The sequence below is a fragment of the Rutidosis leptorrhynchoides genome, chromosome 10 (assembly GCF_046630445.1).
Source record: "Rutidosis leptorrhynchoides isolate AG116_Rl617_1_P2 chromosome 10, CSIRO_AGI_Rlap_v1, whole genome shotgun sequence".
NCBI lineage: Eukaryota > Viridiplantae > Streptophyta > Magnoliopsida > Asterales > Asteraceae > Rutidosis > Rutidosis leptorrhynchoides.
Genome location: NC_092342.1, coordinates 243,647,978 through 243,663,909, shown reverse-complemented (window position 1 = coordinate 243,663,909; position 15,932 = coordinate 243,647,978).

Here is a 15,932-nt window from a genome sequence, read left to right as displayed (position 1 = left end):
GTAACCCTTTTACAAATGCGTCAATTTTCTCTTCTTCATCTTCGAACGCTCCCGGACATAATAGGCACAACTCTATGAATCGTCGTTCGTACGTGGTAATATCAAACCCTTGTGTTCGTAACCCTCTAAGCTCTACCTTGAGCTTATTGACCTCGTTTCTGGGACGGTACTGCTCGTTCATTAAGTGTTTGAATGCTGACCACGGTAGTGCGTAAGAAGCATCTTGTCCCACTTGTTCGAGATAGGTATTCCACCATGTTAACGCAGTACCTGTGAAGGTATGCGTGGCGTACTTTACCTTATCTTCCTCAGCACATTTGCTTATAGCAAACACAGATTCGACCTTTTCGGTCCATCGTTTCAGTCCGACTGGTCCTTCAGTTCCATCGAATTCCAGAGGTTTACAGGCAGTGAAAGCCTTGTAGGAGCATCCTACACGGTTTCTTGTGGAGTTAACTCCACTGCTAGACCTTGAGTTATTGTTGTTTTGCATTGCAGCCTGTACTGCGACTATATTTGCTACAAAAAAAGCACGGAAGTCTTCCTCACTCATGTTCAAGTTCTGACGAGTAGTCGGTGCCATTTCCTTCAAAAATAGCCAAAAGAATTAAGTTAATCATATAGAATATTAAGAGTAGTCAATAGTATTCTTTAGCATAATATGAACTCATTTGTAAAAGCTTTTTCTTCATATTAGCGTTTTATAAGTTTTAATTAGGGTAATACCTACCCGTTAAGTTCATACTTAGTAGCTAACATACAATTTAACTACTACAATTCTATATGAAAACTGATTATAATAATATTTCACATTCAAACTTTTATACAATATTTTGCAAACTTACATTACCGCTATTTTATATATAGCATGAAATATAGCACATAAAAACTCTGATACAAAACAGTTGCGAAGACAATTCTAGTTAATACGCAAGTCGTTCAACAAAGGCAATAAAGACACGTAATTCATACGTCCAGAAACAAATCATGCATTCTGGTTTTACTATGACTACTTCCCATCCTTGGTCTTGTGGAACATAACTGTTGTGACCGTTGACAAGACAGCATGTTGTAATGTCATCAAAAGGACGAGGGTTTCGTAATGTCCAACAGCCCCGTAATAATCTAAAAACTTTGTTTCTCATCTCAACTACCGAGTCCATCACTTGTGGGAATGTTTTATTTAAAAGTTGCAACCCAATGTTCTTTTTTCTCAATTTGATGAGAAGCGAACATTATTAACCCGTAAGCATAACATGCTTCTTTATGTTGCATGTTAGAAGCTCTTTCTAACTCACAAAATCCTATGTTCGGATATGTTGAGTCAAAATAGGTTCTTAACCCGTAACGTAAAATTGCATTTGGGTTCCCCGCATTTAACGCTTTAAAGAAAACAAGGCGTAACTTACGGTCTCCCCAATGTGATATACCCCACCTATCAAAGGAAAGCCTTTTATAAACTAAGGCATTTCTGGAAAGTCTTTCAAATGTTTGACAAGCTAATTTCGCCATAACTAAATGTGCTGATGAATTCTGACCGACTCTAGACAAGATTTCCTCAATCATATCCTCTGGTAGGTCTTCTAAAATATTCGGTTGTCTACCCTTAACGTCCATTTTGTTTTTATACTGTAAAATAGATAAGGATTAGATTTGTAAAAGATAATTAACAAACAATACAAGCAATTTTTACATAGAACATAAAAGTACAAGCACACTATATTATATATATTACACAACATGATTACAACTCTTTAATTCGACTCACTCGTTTCTTCTTATTCGGACTTGGTTCGTTTTGCTAATTTTCTAGGGATATATGATGCTCCCCTAATATGAGCTGTCGTTTTCCATAATGGTTTAGAAAAACCTGGTGGTTTAGAGGTTCCCGGGTCATTGTTACATTTTAGGAAATACGAATGTTACCGATACATATAAAGTTCATCGGGGTTGGAATCGGGTTTCTCTATTTTTATACCTTTTCCCTTATTATTTTCTTTCGCTTTATTAAATTGGGTCGAGGTAATTTCTATAACATCATCGGAATCCTCATCGGGATCCGATTCATCGAAAAATTGATAATCTTCCCAATATTTTGCTTCCTCGGCGGAAACACCATTGACCATTATTAACTTTGGTCCGTTGGTTGAGGATTTTCTTTTATTTAATCGATTTACTATAGGTATCAATATTTCTTCTTCCGGAACCTCTTCTTCTTCTGGTTCCTCCTCTTCCGGTTCCTATTCTTCCGGTTCCTCTTCTTCCGGTTCCTCTTCTTCCGGTTCCTCTTCTTCGGGAATTTGTGAATCTTCCCAAATTATATTCGACTCTTCATTATTATTAGGTGAGTCGATGGGATTTGTACTAGTGGCAGACATCTATCACACAATATCAAACACATTAAGAGGTTAATATATCACATATTATTTACATGTTAATAATATATAGTTTCCAACAAAAGTGTTAAGCAATCGTTTTTAAAGGAAAAAAACGGTCGAAGTCCAGACTCACTAATGTATCCTAACAAACTCGATAAGACACACTAATGCAAATTTCTAGTTCTCTAAGACCAACGCTCTGATACCAACTGAAATGTCCCGTTCATATTGATTATAAACGTTCCATATTAACTGATTTCGTCGCGAGGTTTTGACCTCTATATGAGACGTTTTTCAAAGACTGCATTCGATTTTAAAACAAACCATAACCTTTAAAATATTATGACGATTATCAAATAATGATAATCTAAAATATAGCGTTTTTCACACGACCATTACATAATGGTTTACAATAATATTACACATCAACATAAGTCTTCGAATGCAGTTTTTAAACAATATTAATCAAGCATGGACTCCAAATCATGTCCTTAATTTAGTATGCAACAGCGGAAGCTCTTAATAATCACCTGAGAATAAACATGCTTAAAACGTCAACAAAATTATTGGTGAGTTATAGGATTAACCTACATATTATTAAATCATAATAATAGACCACAAGATTTCATTTTTATAACACATCTCTTATCAGGCATTTCGCAAACTGCATAAAGATAAAAATCATTCATATGTTGAACAACTGGTAACCGACGTTAACTTAATGCATAGAATATCCCCAAAACAGAACCTCTCGTCTGTATAATAATCTCGAAGTACTAAACCATCCATAACCTGAATGGGGGTTGTTAAGCCCAATAGATCTATCTTTAGGATTCGCGTCAATTAGGGGCCATTTCCCTAATTCTTAGGCTACCAGACTTGAAGGGCGATATTCGATTTAATAATCCAACCATAGAATGTAGTTTTGCGTACTTGTGTCTATTTTGTAAAACATTTATAAAGCTGCATGTATTCTCATCCCAAAATATTAGATTTTAAAAGTGGGACTATAACTCACTTTCACAGATTTTTACTTCGTCGGGAAGTAAGACTTGGCCATTGGTCGATTCACGAACCTATAACAAATATATACATATATATCAAAGTATGTTCAAAATATATTTACAACATTTTTTAATACGTTTTAATGTTTTAAATATTTTCAGTCAGCTGTCCTCGTTAGTAACCTACAACTAGTTGTCCATAGTTAGATGTACAGAAATAAATTGATATATATTATCTTGACCCAATCCACGACCTAGTGTATACACTTCTCAGGCTAGATCACAACTCAAAGTATATATATTTTTGGAATCAACCTCAACCCTGTATAGCTAACTCCAACATTACTGCATATAGAGTGTCTATGGTTGTTCCAAATAATATATATAGATGGTTGATATGATATGTCAAAACATTTGCATACGTGTCTATGGTATCCCAAGATTACATAATATATTAGAATACATGTATAATAAAATATAAGTTAGCTAGGATATGATTTGTATAGATTTATTACCAATTTTCACGTAGCTACAATAAGTAAAAATATCCAATCTTGTTTTACCCATAACTTCTTCGTTTTAAATCCGTTTTGAGTGAATCCAATTGCTATGGTTTCATATTGAACTTAAGTTTATGAATATGTACATAAAAAGTATAAGTTTATAATCGGAAATACAGGTTACAAGTCGTTTTTTTAAAGGTAGTCATTTCAGTCGAAAGAACGACGTCTAGATGACCATTTTGGAAAACATACTTCCACTTTGAGTTTAATCATGATTTTTGGATATAGTTTCATGTTCATAAGAAAAATCATTTTCCCAGAAGAACAACTTTTAAATCAAGTTTATCATAGTTTTTAATTAACTAACCCAAAACAGCCCGATGTGTTACTACGACGGCGTATATCCAGTTTTACGGTGTTTTTCGTGTTTTCAGGTTTTAAATCATTAAGTTAGCATATCATATAGATAAAGAACATGTGTTTAGTTAATTTTAAAAGTCAAGTTAGAAGGATTAACTTTTGTTTGCGAACAAGTTTAGAATTAACTAAACTATGTTCTAGTGATTACAAGTTTAAACCTTCGAATAAGGTAGTTTTATATATATGAATTGAATGATGTTATGAACATCATTACTACCTCAGTTTTTGTGGATAAACCTACTGAAAATGAGAAAAATATATCAAGCTTCAAAGGATCCTTGGATGGCTTGAAAGTTCTTGAAGCAGAATCATGACACGAAAACAAGTTCAAGTAAGATTTTCACTCGAAATAAGATTGTTATAGTTATAGAAATTGAATCAAAGTTTGAATATGAGTATTATCTTGTATTAAAAAGATATCTTACTGTAAATAAAAAAGATTTCTTGAGGTTGGATGATCACTTTACAAGATTGGAAGTAAGCTAGCAAACTTGGAAGTATTCTTGATTTTATGAAACTAGAACTTATAGAATTTATGAAGAACACTTAGAACTTGAAGATAGAGCTTGAGAGAGATCAATTTTATGAAGAAAATTGATGAATGAAAGTGTTTGTAGGTGTTTTTGGTCATTGGTATATGGATTAGATATAAAGGATGTGTAATTTTGTTTACATGTAAATAAGTCATGAATGATTACTAATATTTTTGTAATTTTATGAGATATTTCATGCTAGTTGCCAAATGATGGTTCCCACATGTGTTAGGTGACTCAAATGGGCTGCTAAGAGCTAATCATTGGAGTGTATATACCAATAGTACATACATCTAAAAGCTGTGTATTGTACGAGTACGAATACGGTTGCATACGAATAGAATTGTTGATGAAACTGAATGAGGATGTAATTGTAAGCATTTTTGTTAAGTAGAAGTATTTTGATAAGTGTATTGAAGTCTTTCAAAAGTGTATAAATACATATTAAAACACTACATGTATATACATTTTAACTGAGACGTTAAGTCATCGTTAGTCGTTACATGTAAATGTTGTTTTGGAGCCTTTAGGTTAACGATCCTGTTAAGTGTTGTTAACCCATTGTTTATTATATCAAATGAGATGTTAAATTATTACATTATCATGATATTATGATATATTAATATATCTTAATATGATATATATATATATATACAATTAAATGTCGTTACAACGATAATCGTTACATATATGTCTCGTTTCGAAATCATTATCATTAAGTTAGTAGTCTTGTTTTTACATATGTAGTTCATTGTTAATATATTTAATGATATGTTTACTTATCATAATACCATGTTAACTATATATATATATATATATATATATATATATATATATATATATATATATATATATATATATATATATATGACATCATATAGTTTTTACAAGTTTTAACATTCGTGAATCACTGGTCAATTTGGGAGGTCAATTGTCTATATAAAACCTATTTCAATTAATCAAGTCTTAACAAGTTTGATTTCTTAACATGTTGGAAACACTTAATCATATAAATATCAATTTTATTTAATATATATAAACATGGAAAAGTTCGGGTCACTACAGAGCTGACAAGTGTGATTACACGCACGAGTCACTACACGGTTGACTCACTCGCTTATGAACAGTACCTCAACCGTGCACCTTGTCTGAAACCATATTACTGCTCAAATGTGTCAACAGTGGAACGAGTGACTATATCACTCACACGGTTGATCACTCAGCCACAAGTGTGACATTATCACTCGCACGGTTTATCATGTTAATATGTTTATGACACTTTGACGCGAATGCTTTGATATTTTATGATATGTGGATCGTATTTCTAACATTTCTATTAATGTTTCAGTTTGTTAAGATATTATCAATGGCTGATCAACAAGTCAATGTTCCAATTTTTAACGTAGAAGGACAGGGGGAGCAACAAGCTAATCCTCAAGTGAATCCAGTTAACCTACCTGCTCAGCAAGAGATTCCTCTAGAGAAGGGTGAACTAAACAATCAAGTCACTCTTTATGACACTACTTTAGAGAGAGGTGATCATTTCAAAGAAATTATAGCTTTCCTTCAGAGATCAAGGATACACACTGCTATTTCTACTCCATGCACGCCATACTACAGCCATCAGAGAGAATTCTGGAGAAATACTATATTGGATGTATCAGAAGATGATGCTAAGATTGTCAGTGAGATTCAAGGGCATGAGATCATTGTTTCTAAGACAGTGATAAGAAGGATTTGGGGTTTTAATGACGCGAACTGCTCTCACATGACGATCAGTCGAGAAAGAATTCATGGTTACTTCAAGAGATGTGCTTATTCTGGGTATATTGCTGGCAAATCTGAACTGATGAAGACACTTCTGCCTCCACAGTTTAGATATCTTGCTCATTTGATTATGCACTGCTTGAGTGCAAATCGGGTTTTGATAAGTTGAATGAAAAAGTGCAGAGTATGTTTGTGGCACTTGTTCTAAAGGCTCCATACGATTTATAGGGATTTGTCTTACACTACTTCAAAGCGAATCTTTTCAGTTCTACTCAGAGATATCTCATTTATGCCCGTTTCTTCAATTGATCATTAATGACGTTGCACCTGATCTACCTAATCTTGAAGAGGATATTATTCCCTTAAGCCAATGAATCTGATAACTTTTCGAAGAATGGAGGAGACAAGAAATGAGGGTTTGAAACCTGACTTTAGCCGAAAGATTATTTGTCATCTTGCCAAGGAGAATTATCGATGTCCAGTAGGTAATGCTTGGAGGAATGAGGATTCAGACTCTGACTACGAAGTTTCTGATAAGGAAGGAGAGGGTGATAATCAACGAGCTACTGGTGAAGTTCATGGAGGAGGTAATGTTGATGATGAAATTATCGAAGGTGATAATGAAGCGACAGAGGATGATGTCAGCTTGATTCAGAGGAAGAGGAAAGGGAAGGAAGCGATGACTTCAGAACAGCCCAAGAAGAAGGAGAAGAGAACGAAACATCACTTTGATTCATCTCAAAAGTCATCACAGGGAGGTTCGAAACAACAGGCTCAGAGACAACCATCCGGTTTCATGAAGGATGCAAGAGCTGCTGTTACATCACCAAAACCTGCCACCACAACACCTCAGGTCACGCCATATGAATTCAAGACACAGCATAATATACTATTGTCTTTGATCATGAAAATAACCAACTTAGAGAATCAAGCCATTGAGGACAAGAAGATCAGTGAAGCTAAAATTGAATCGTTGGTAGAAGAAAACAAGAGGTTATCTGATAGAATGGACCGTCAGAAGGGAAGGACAGAGAAGTTGAAGAAGAAAGTGTTGGCGATTAAGAGTGAGAATAAGGAGAAGTTGAAGGATTTAAACAATAAGATCGAATCGATTACCTCTGGTAAAACTAAGTTGATTAAGGAGAGAGGAGAAGAATTTTCTTCTGATTTGGGTGGTGATGATGAGAAAGATGATGAAGAAGATGCTGGAACTGGAGGACCCTCTTTTGAGATACCGTTAGTGCTACCAATTCAAAGCTTTAATGAATACGGTGAGGTCTTTACTGCTGAATATTATATGAATTATTCAAATGTTTTAATGATGCAGTAAAGGGGGACGTTCCACCAAGTGATTTTTCGATGGAACAGCTTGTTGCTCTGGCATACGATAGCGAAAACGATACAGAGGATGCAGAGATAGTTGAAGCTGAGAACAAGGCTCCACAAGAAGAGTCATTTGCCAGTATACCTCCCGAATGAATCCAAAATATCAACTTGAGCGATTTCAATAATTTATTTGCTGATGAGAAGAGTGAAGATTCTGTTGGTAAGGATAATGTGAAAGAAAATGTGATTGTTGAACTCGAGGACGAATTGGTAACAGAATCTGATGATGAAGAAGAAGAAGAAGAAGAAGAAGAAGAAGAAGAAGAAGAAGTTGAGATTGTTATGCCTTCGCTTCAGCCATACTCAAATCCGTCACTCAACACATTAAGTGACTTTTTCAATTTGAGTAGTGATGTGAAAAGAAAGAAATTAGATGATTTAGAACAGGCGAGGAAGGTATACAAAGAACAAGTGAAAGAAGTGGATGTTTTAATTGAAAAAAAAAAGAAAATCCGACATGAGAAACTGCTCGTTGATAAAGAAAGAAAAGAATTTGAGTTGAATAAGAAGAAACTCCGAGCCGAGCAAGCTAAAGCCGAGGCATGGAATGAGATTAATGAATGGTTCAAACGTGATAGGGTTAAAGTAAACAGAAACGTTGAAGAAGACGAGATCCGTCAGAGTTGGTGGAAACAGAACGTCGTTAACCCTGATCAGTTGAATAAGCCAGAACTCGCGCCGAAGTTTGCTAGTTTCTACGAAAGGGGAAAGAGAACCAAGAAGTATTCCAAGGGTAAAATACTAAGCTGGGGTTACTTCAAGGAGATCAATTGTTTCGCTATCAAGAGGGAAGGAGGAGTTGATTACATGGCACGTTCTAGTCACTTCAAAACTCTACCGTACTTCGAGATCATGCAACTTGCTAAGCTGAAGATGTTGAACGCTGAAGATTGTGACCTTTCCAGGTGGTTTCAGAGAAAACTCAGATATGAGTATAAGACAGGGAAATGGGACATCTTTAAGTCAACAGCCGCCAGGTTTTCCATGCACCCAACAAAGAGAAATTCTAAAGGTGGACCTGTACACGTTGTTAAGTTCCGTCCATCCAAGTACATGAAGCAATCTCCATTGATGCCCTTACCCAAGGATATATGCAAAAACTTCAGATGGTGGTTCTATGATGAGTTGTCGGAAGAAGCAATGATCTTAACTGCAATTGAAAAGGAAGATGGAAGCATACAGTTCGACAATGTGAGGATTCTAGATCCTATGTGGCTGAGGAACTTATCGAGATTTGATGTGGAGACACTTCACCGCCATCGCATTACGTTTAGAGATGATCGAAAAGAGGAAGCTATGAGATATCAACGTGTGATCGATGTCTACTATGCATACCTCAACAGAAACAGTGATGCTCAAAGCTCAAACTAAGTTTAAGCCAGCTGATCTATGTCGGATACTGTGTTGCTAGTTTGTATTTTGTTTTTGATGATGTATTTAGGCAAGAGAGAATCTGGATATGTACTTGATGTTAAACTGATGTTACTGTTGGACTTATATGTATTTCATGGACGTTTAATTTATTGTAATCAATGGTCTAGGTCCTAGGGGGAGTTGTTGATGCATTTTATGTAAGTCCCTAGACATCTAACCTACATCCATTGCAGGTATTTCAGTTTATGGGCTACCATGATCGCTCGTTATTATCCTATATGTGTTTATATGTGGTTATAGGTACTGCGGGAATGCGAAAAGGATAAGTTGACATTGCAAGACTCTGTCACACGTACGAGTGAAGTCTCATTCGTACGGGTGACAAGCTCATACGCACGGTTGAGCTGAGCTGAGTCATAAATCTAATATGACTAAACATACACGAGTGAGTGATCACCCATACGTCTAAGGCTGATCACACGTACGAGTGATAGCTGGCACGCACGGTTGATGCATCAGCAGGGTATATAATGTGTTATGTTCTTCATTTTAGGTTAAGCCTCTTACACACACACACATCACTCAGATCTGGTAACCCTAATCCGTTTCTCTCTCAACCCAAATCACTCCAGTAGTGAATAATAGCTCTAGGCATTAATCTAATCACACAATCCTTGTTGTGGTTTGACTAATTTAATCCCAAAAAGCTCCTAATATTCACTAGTTATGGTTTGATTCACTAATTCCGCCTTTGTGTGAATTAAACCTGTTGATTTTGAAGTTCCTAGTCATGTTTCATCAATAAAATAACAATTAGTATTTTGTAGTCATAATATTCCGATTATGACAAAAATTAAACATGTACGCAGTACGCAGTTCGTTAAAAACGTCAAGTAACACTAACGGTAATAAAGGCTTTCGGGGATTAAGTTAAGTATCATACGTACTTAATGATACGTTTAAACATATAAACGAAAGTAATCCACATGCAGAAAGTTCCTAGAGCATAATATAGTTCAGTACGCATAAATACATTGTTTCGTGAAAGCACAAAGCACAAAAGCAAGTCAAAAAAGACGGGTCATTACATTACCCACCTGTTAATGAAAATTTCGTCCCGAAATTTTAGGATGAGGTAGACGGTAGAGTCAGGAAGAGGTGAGGATACTTCTGCATCATTTTATCCTCTTGTTTCCAAGTAAACTCAGGTCCTCGTTTTGCATGTAGCGACCCGACAAAATCGTCATTGACGGCGCCGTCTACTTAGGTCCCGTTACGTGGTCATAAGTCTTTAAAACAACGTTTGACCAAAAATATGTCGCATTCATTTCAAATGTAAAGATTGTTTCAAAGTTTACAAGAATAGTTCAACCACAAGTTACGTTACAACGGTATAAGTACAAATGAAACCTATGCGACACAATTTAAAAGTAGCCAAAAGACGCTCCATGTATGCATATATACTCGACATCCAAAGCAAGTATCAAAATAATGAGCTGAAGCATGTATCACAAAACGTTCAAGGACCTGAGAAAAACATAGGAATCTGTCAACGAAAATGTTGGTGAAATCATAGGTTTAAGTAAGTAAGTGAGTACAAATGAACCACAAGATTTATATCATTGAAATAATAGTAAACCATTCTAAAATTTGTTATCACGAGCACCCAATTATCAAGGCTTAACTTTCCATCCATAGAACCCTATCATAATAGTGTTAGAACATACACTGTTTCTCAAAAATATATTTTATCCGAATAACGGTAGGAACCGTCCGAATAAGGGTTTGTCAAACCTATATGACCATACAACATAAGTTCTCGCTTACTCCCGGCAAGTGTAACTAATGATAATCGAATTGAGGATTTTTGTTCTAACTCGTATGTAGAATGTTTGTTTCGTACTTGTGTTCACTTTGTAAAATGAAACGTTTATGTTTTCTCATCCCAAATGTAAGTTTAAAAGAGTAAAGGTGAAACTATGATCTCACCTTGAGTGCACGAGTAGTAAAGTACTTCACAAGTAAACGTGTGCAAGGAAAATTGCTAGTCTTGACCTAAACAAGTAGGTTGTATCAATAACGGTAAACACGATGGGTCAAAGTTGTTCAATTAGTCCTATGGCTCGTTACGACTCGATTACATATAGCATGTGAATCACTTTGCCAAGTTTCATGCATGATTCAAATATAAAAGCATATTAGGATGATTGCATAAGTATTTGGTTAAGTTTAAACAAAAGTCAACTCTGGTCAAGTCAAAGTTAACGAAAAAGTCAACACATTCGGGTCGGGTCTCGGACAATTTTTCTGAGTTTTATAATCATATATGAGCATATTAGAACAAGTTACATGTTAATCGGAGGTACGTAGCATAGTTAGAATTTAACGGTAAACGACCAACCAAGTCAGAATCCTGCAGTTCATTTGGACGGCGTTCAGAATGTCTGGATGGCGTCCAGCTGTGAAGGGCTGGACGGCGTCCAACTTTTTGGACGGCGTCTCAAATGATACATAGAACCTGCTTTGCTGAAATCACTAAGTGCACGAACCAAACTTCAAACAATCTCATTTTACGATCCGCAAACGATCAAAACATGTATCATATATCATCGAAAAGGTATTTTGACGAGGAAAATAACTAAACACATTTCATCAATCAATTTAACATTTACAACAACCAAAATTGCATTAAATGCTCACCATTTATTACATTCAAGTTCATTAAATGCGTTTCATGATTCGGGCAACCAATTTACATGTATGATATGCCGTTTCGAAGGTAATTAAACACACATTTCAACTAAACACTTATCAATAACATTTCATAGCATTTAATGCATAAAAGTTCATAATCAAACCTATCAAACCCTAACCCAAATCACCAAAACAATAATCATGTTAATGAAGTTTCCTTAATCAACCTACACATCAAAATGAAGCTAGTGATGCTAGTAACACATTTAATACATGAACTTTTAACATTTAAGCAACCAAATCACAAAATCAAACACACCAACTTTCAAGTTCATGCTAGTTACTTAAAATAACAAGATCGAGCATATAAATCACATATTCATGTTAGACTTGAGCCATAGACACTAATTAACACTTTTATAAGTCAAAATTATCAAGAACACAAAATCTAGTGTTTTTAGAAAGTTACCCAAACTTGATGAAATTGGTATGGAATTGAAGAGAAAGATGCAAGGATTCTAAATATGTAATTTGTTTTGATGTTTGATTGCTAGATTGGAAATGGATGATGAATCTTTGAATTGGTATTTGAGAGAAAAAGTTGAAGTATTGAAAGAGAGAAGGAGGTGAATGAATGGATGAGAGTTCATGGTTGACTAGTTAACCTAGTCAAGAGTTTGGTCTCTTAGCAAATTTAGTCCCTCGACTTTAAAAGCGGGTGCGTGAATAACCTAAACGAGATATTTTAAAATACATTTTAACGGAAGGTGTTATAATCGTATAACGGACTTTAAATACATAAACGGAAAGTAAAAGGAAAAAGGCAGGATGTTACATTACCTACTCCTTAAAAGAAATTTCATCCCGAAATTTAAGTAGGCGTAGTAGTCGTTGTTTCTTCCTCGAGATCTTGCGTTTCCGAATCCACGAATAAATGAGGGTATTTCCTTTGCATATGATCTTGCCTTTCCCAAGTAAACTCGGGTCCCCTTTTGGTATTCCAACGGACCTTAACGATCGGGATTCTACTTTGTTTTAGCGTCTTGATGGAGGTGTCCACAATTTCAACTGGTTCCTCCACAAAATGAAGTTTGTCATCAATAGTAAGCTCTTCGAGAGGAATGACGAGTTCGGATTCGGCAAAACACTTCTTTAAATTTGACACATGGAAAGTAGGATGAACGGAGCTCAGTTGAGGCGGAAGATCTAAACGATAAGAAACGGTTCCAACACACTCCAAGATTTCGAAAGGACCAATATACCGCGGATTTAGCTTCCCGTGTTTCCCGAAATGGATTACACCTTTCCAAGGTGCGACTTTTAACATTACGTGGTCACCGACTTGAAATTTGAGGTCGTTGAGTCTTTTGTCGGTATAGCTCATTTGACGACTACGGGCCGTCCTGAGCCTCTCTCGGATTTGAATGATCTTCTCAGTTGTTTCATGAATGAGTTTGGGTCCGATGATTTGTGTGTCACCTACTTCGGCCCAACAAAGGGGAGAACGACATTTGCGGCCATATAACGCTTCAAAAGGTGCGGCTTTAATACTCGTGTGATAACTATTGTTGTAAGAGAACTCGGCTAGTGGCAAATGCTTGTCCCAAGCTTTTTTAAAATTGACAACGCAAGCTCGTAACATGTCTTCCAAAGTTTGAATTGTGCGTTCGCTTTGTCCATCGGTTTGTGGATGATATGCGGTGCTCATGTCTAAACGCGTCCCCAACGCTTCTTGTAAGGTACACCAAAATCTAGAAACAAAACGGCCATCTCGGTCGGAAATAATCGATAAAGGTACACTGTGACAGGCTACGATCTCTTTAATGTAAAGTTGTGCAAGTTTTTCCATGTTGTCGGTTTCCTTCATGGCTAAGAAATGCGAGGATTTGGTGAGACGGTCAACAATAACCCAAATAGTATCGTAACCGCCCACCGTCTTTGGTAGTTTGGTGATAAAATCCATCGTTATCCTTTCCCACTTCCATTGCAGAATTTTGGGTTGTTGAAGTAGTCTGGACGGTCTTTGATGTTCGGCTTTGACTTTGGAGCAAATTAGGCATTTTCCAACATAAGTAGCGACGTCCCTTTTAATGTTCGGCCACCAATATTGTTCCTTAAATTCGTGGTACATCTTATTGGCACCGGGGTGAATCGAATACCTTGACTTATGGGCTTCGTCTAGAATAAGGCTTCGCAAGTCCCCATAACTAGGCACCCAAATTCTTCCGACGAAATATTGAAGTCCGGTCTCCTTAACTTCCAATCGAGAGGTGAGGACGTTCAAGTGTTCGAGAGAGATGTTTTCATCCTGAAGAGCCTCGTCTTGGGCTACACGAATTTGACTATTGAGGTTGGTGTGAAGGGTGACGTTTAAAGCTCGAACACGAAGAGGCACCACTCTTTCCTTTTGACTTAAGGCGTCGGCTACTACGTTTGCCTTCCCGGGATGGTAACGAATCTCACAATCATAATCGTTTAAAGTTTCAATCAACCGGCATTGTCTCATGTTTAGTTGCTTTTGGTCAAAGATGTGTTGGATTCTTTTGTGATCGATGAAGATAGTATTCTTGGTTCCATAAAGATAGTGTCTCCACATTTTAAGTGCAAAGACAATGGCTCCGAGTTCGAGATCATGTGTCGTGTAGTTCCGTTCATGAATTTTTAGTTGTCGAGAGGCATAAGCAATGACTTTCTTTCGTTGCATCAATACATACCCAAAACCATGTTTCGAGGCATCGCAATATACAACAAAATCATCATTGCCTTCGGGAAGTGACAAGATAGGAGCGGTGGCTAGCTTTGTCTTCAAGATTTGAAACGCGGATTCTTGCTCGGTTGCCCAAATGAATTTCTTTCCCTTGTGAGTTAACGCAGTTAGAGGACGTGCAACCAAAGAGAAGTTTTCGATGAATCTACGATAGTACCCGGCGAGACCCAAGAATTGACGAATGTGGGTAGGAGTAGTAGGGGTCTCCCATTTGCTAATGGCTTCGATTTTTGCGGGATCGACTTTAATACCTTGATCACTTACAACATGACCAAGAAATTGAACTTCCTTCAACCAAAATTCGCACTTGGAGAATTTGGCATAGAGTCGTTCTTGTCTCAAGAGTTCAAGCACAAGTCGGAGATGTTGTTCGTGCTCTTCTTCACTTTTAGAATAGACCAAAATATTATCAATGAACACGATAATGAATTTGTCGAGGTATGGTTTGCACACGCGGTTCATAAGTTCCATGAACACCGCCGGTGCGTTAGTGAGACCAAATGGCATTACAAGAAATTCATAACTACCATAACGAGTCCGGAAAGCGGTTTTGGAGACATCTTCCCCCTTAACCCTTAATTGATGATAACCCGAGCGAAGATCGATTTTCGAATATACACGAGATCCTTGTAGTTGATCAAAGAGGTCATCGATGCGTGGAAGAGGATATCGATTCTTAACCGTCAATTTGTTTAGTTCACGATAGTCGATACACATTCGTAGGGATCCATCTTTCTTCTTAACGAATAAAATCGGAGCACCCCATGGTGAATGGCTAGGTTGGATAAAACCACGGTCAAGTAGTTCTTGGATTTGACTTTGCAATTCTTGCATTTCGGATGGAGCAAGTCTATACGGTACACGTACTACAGGTGCGGCTCCCGGAATAAGATCGATTTGGAATTCTACCGGTCGATGAGGTGGAAGACCCGGCAATTCGTCGGGAAATACATCGAAAAAGTCACTAACAATTGGCACATCATCGATATGCTTCTAGTCGATCTCGACTTTCTTAACATGGGCTAGAATCGCGAAACAACCTTTACGAAGGTATTTTTCAACTTTAAGGCACGAGACGAGGTTGAGTCCGGTGCAACTCGTGTCGC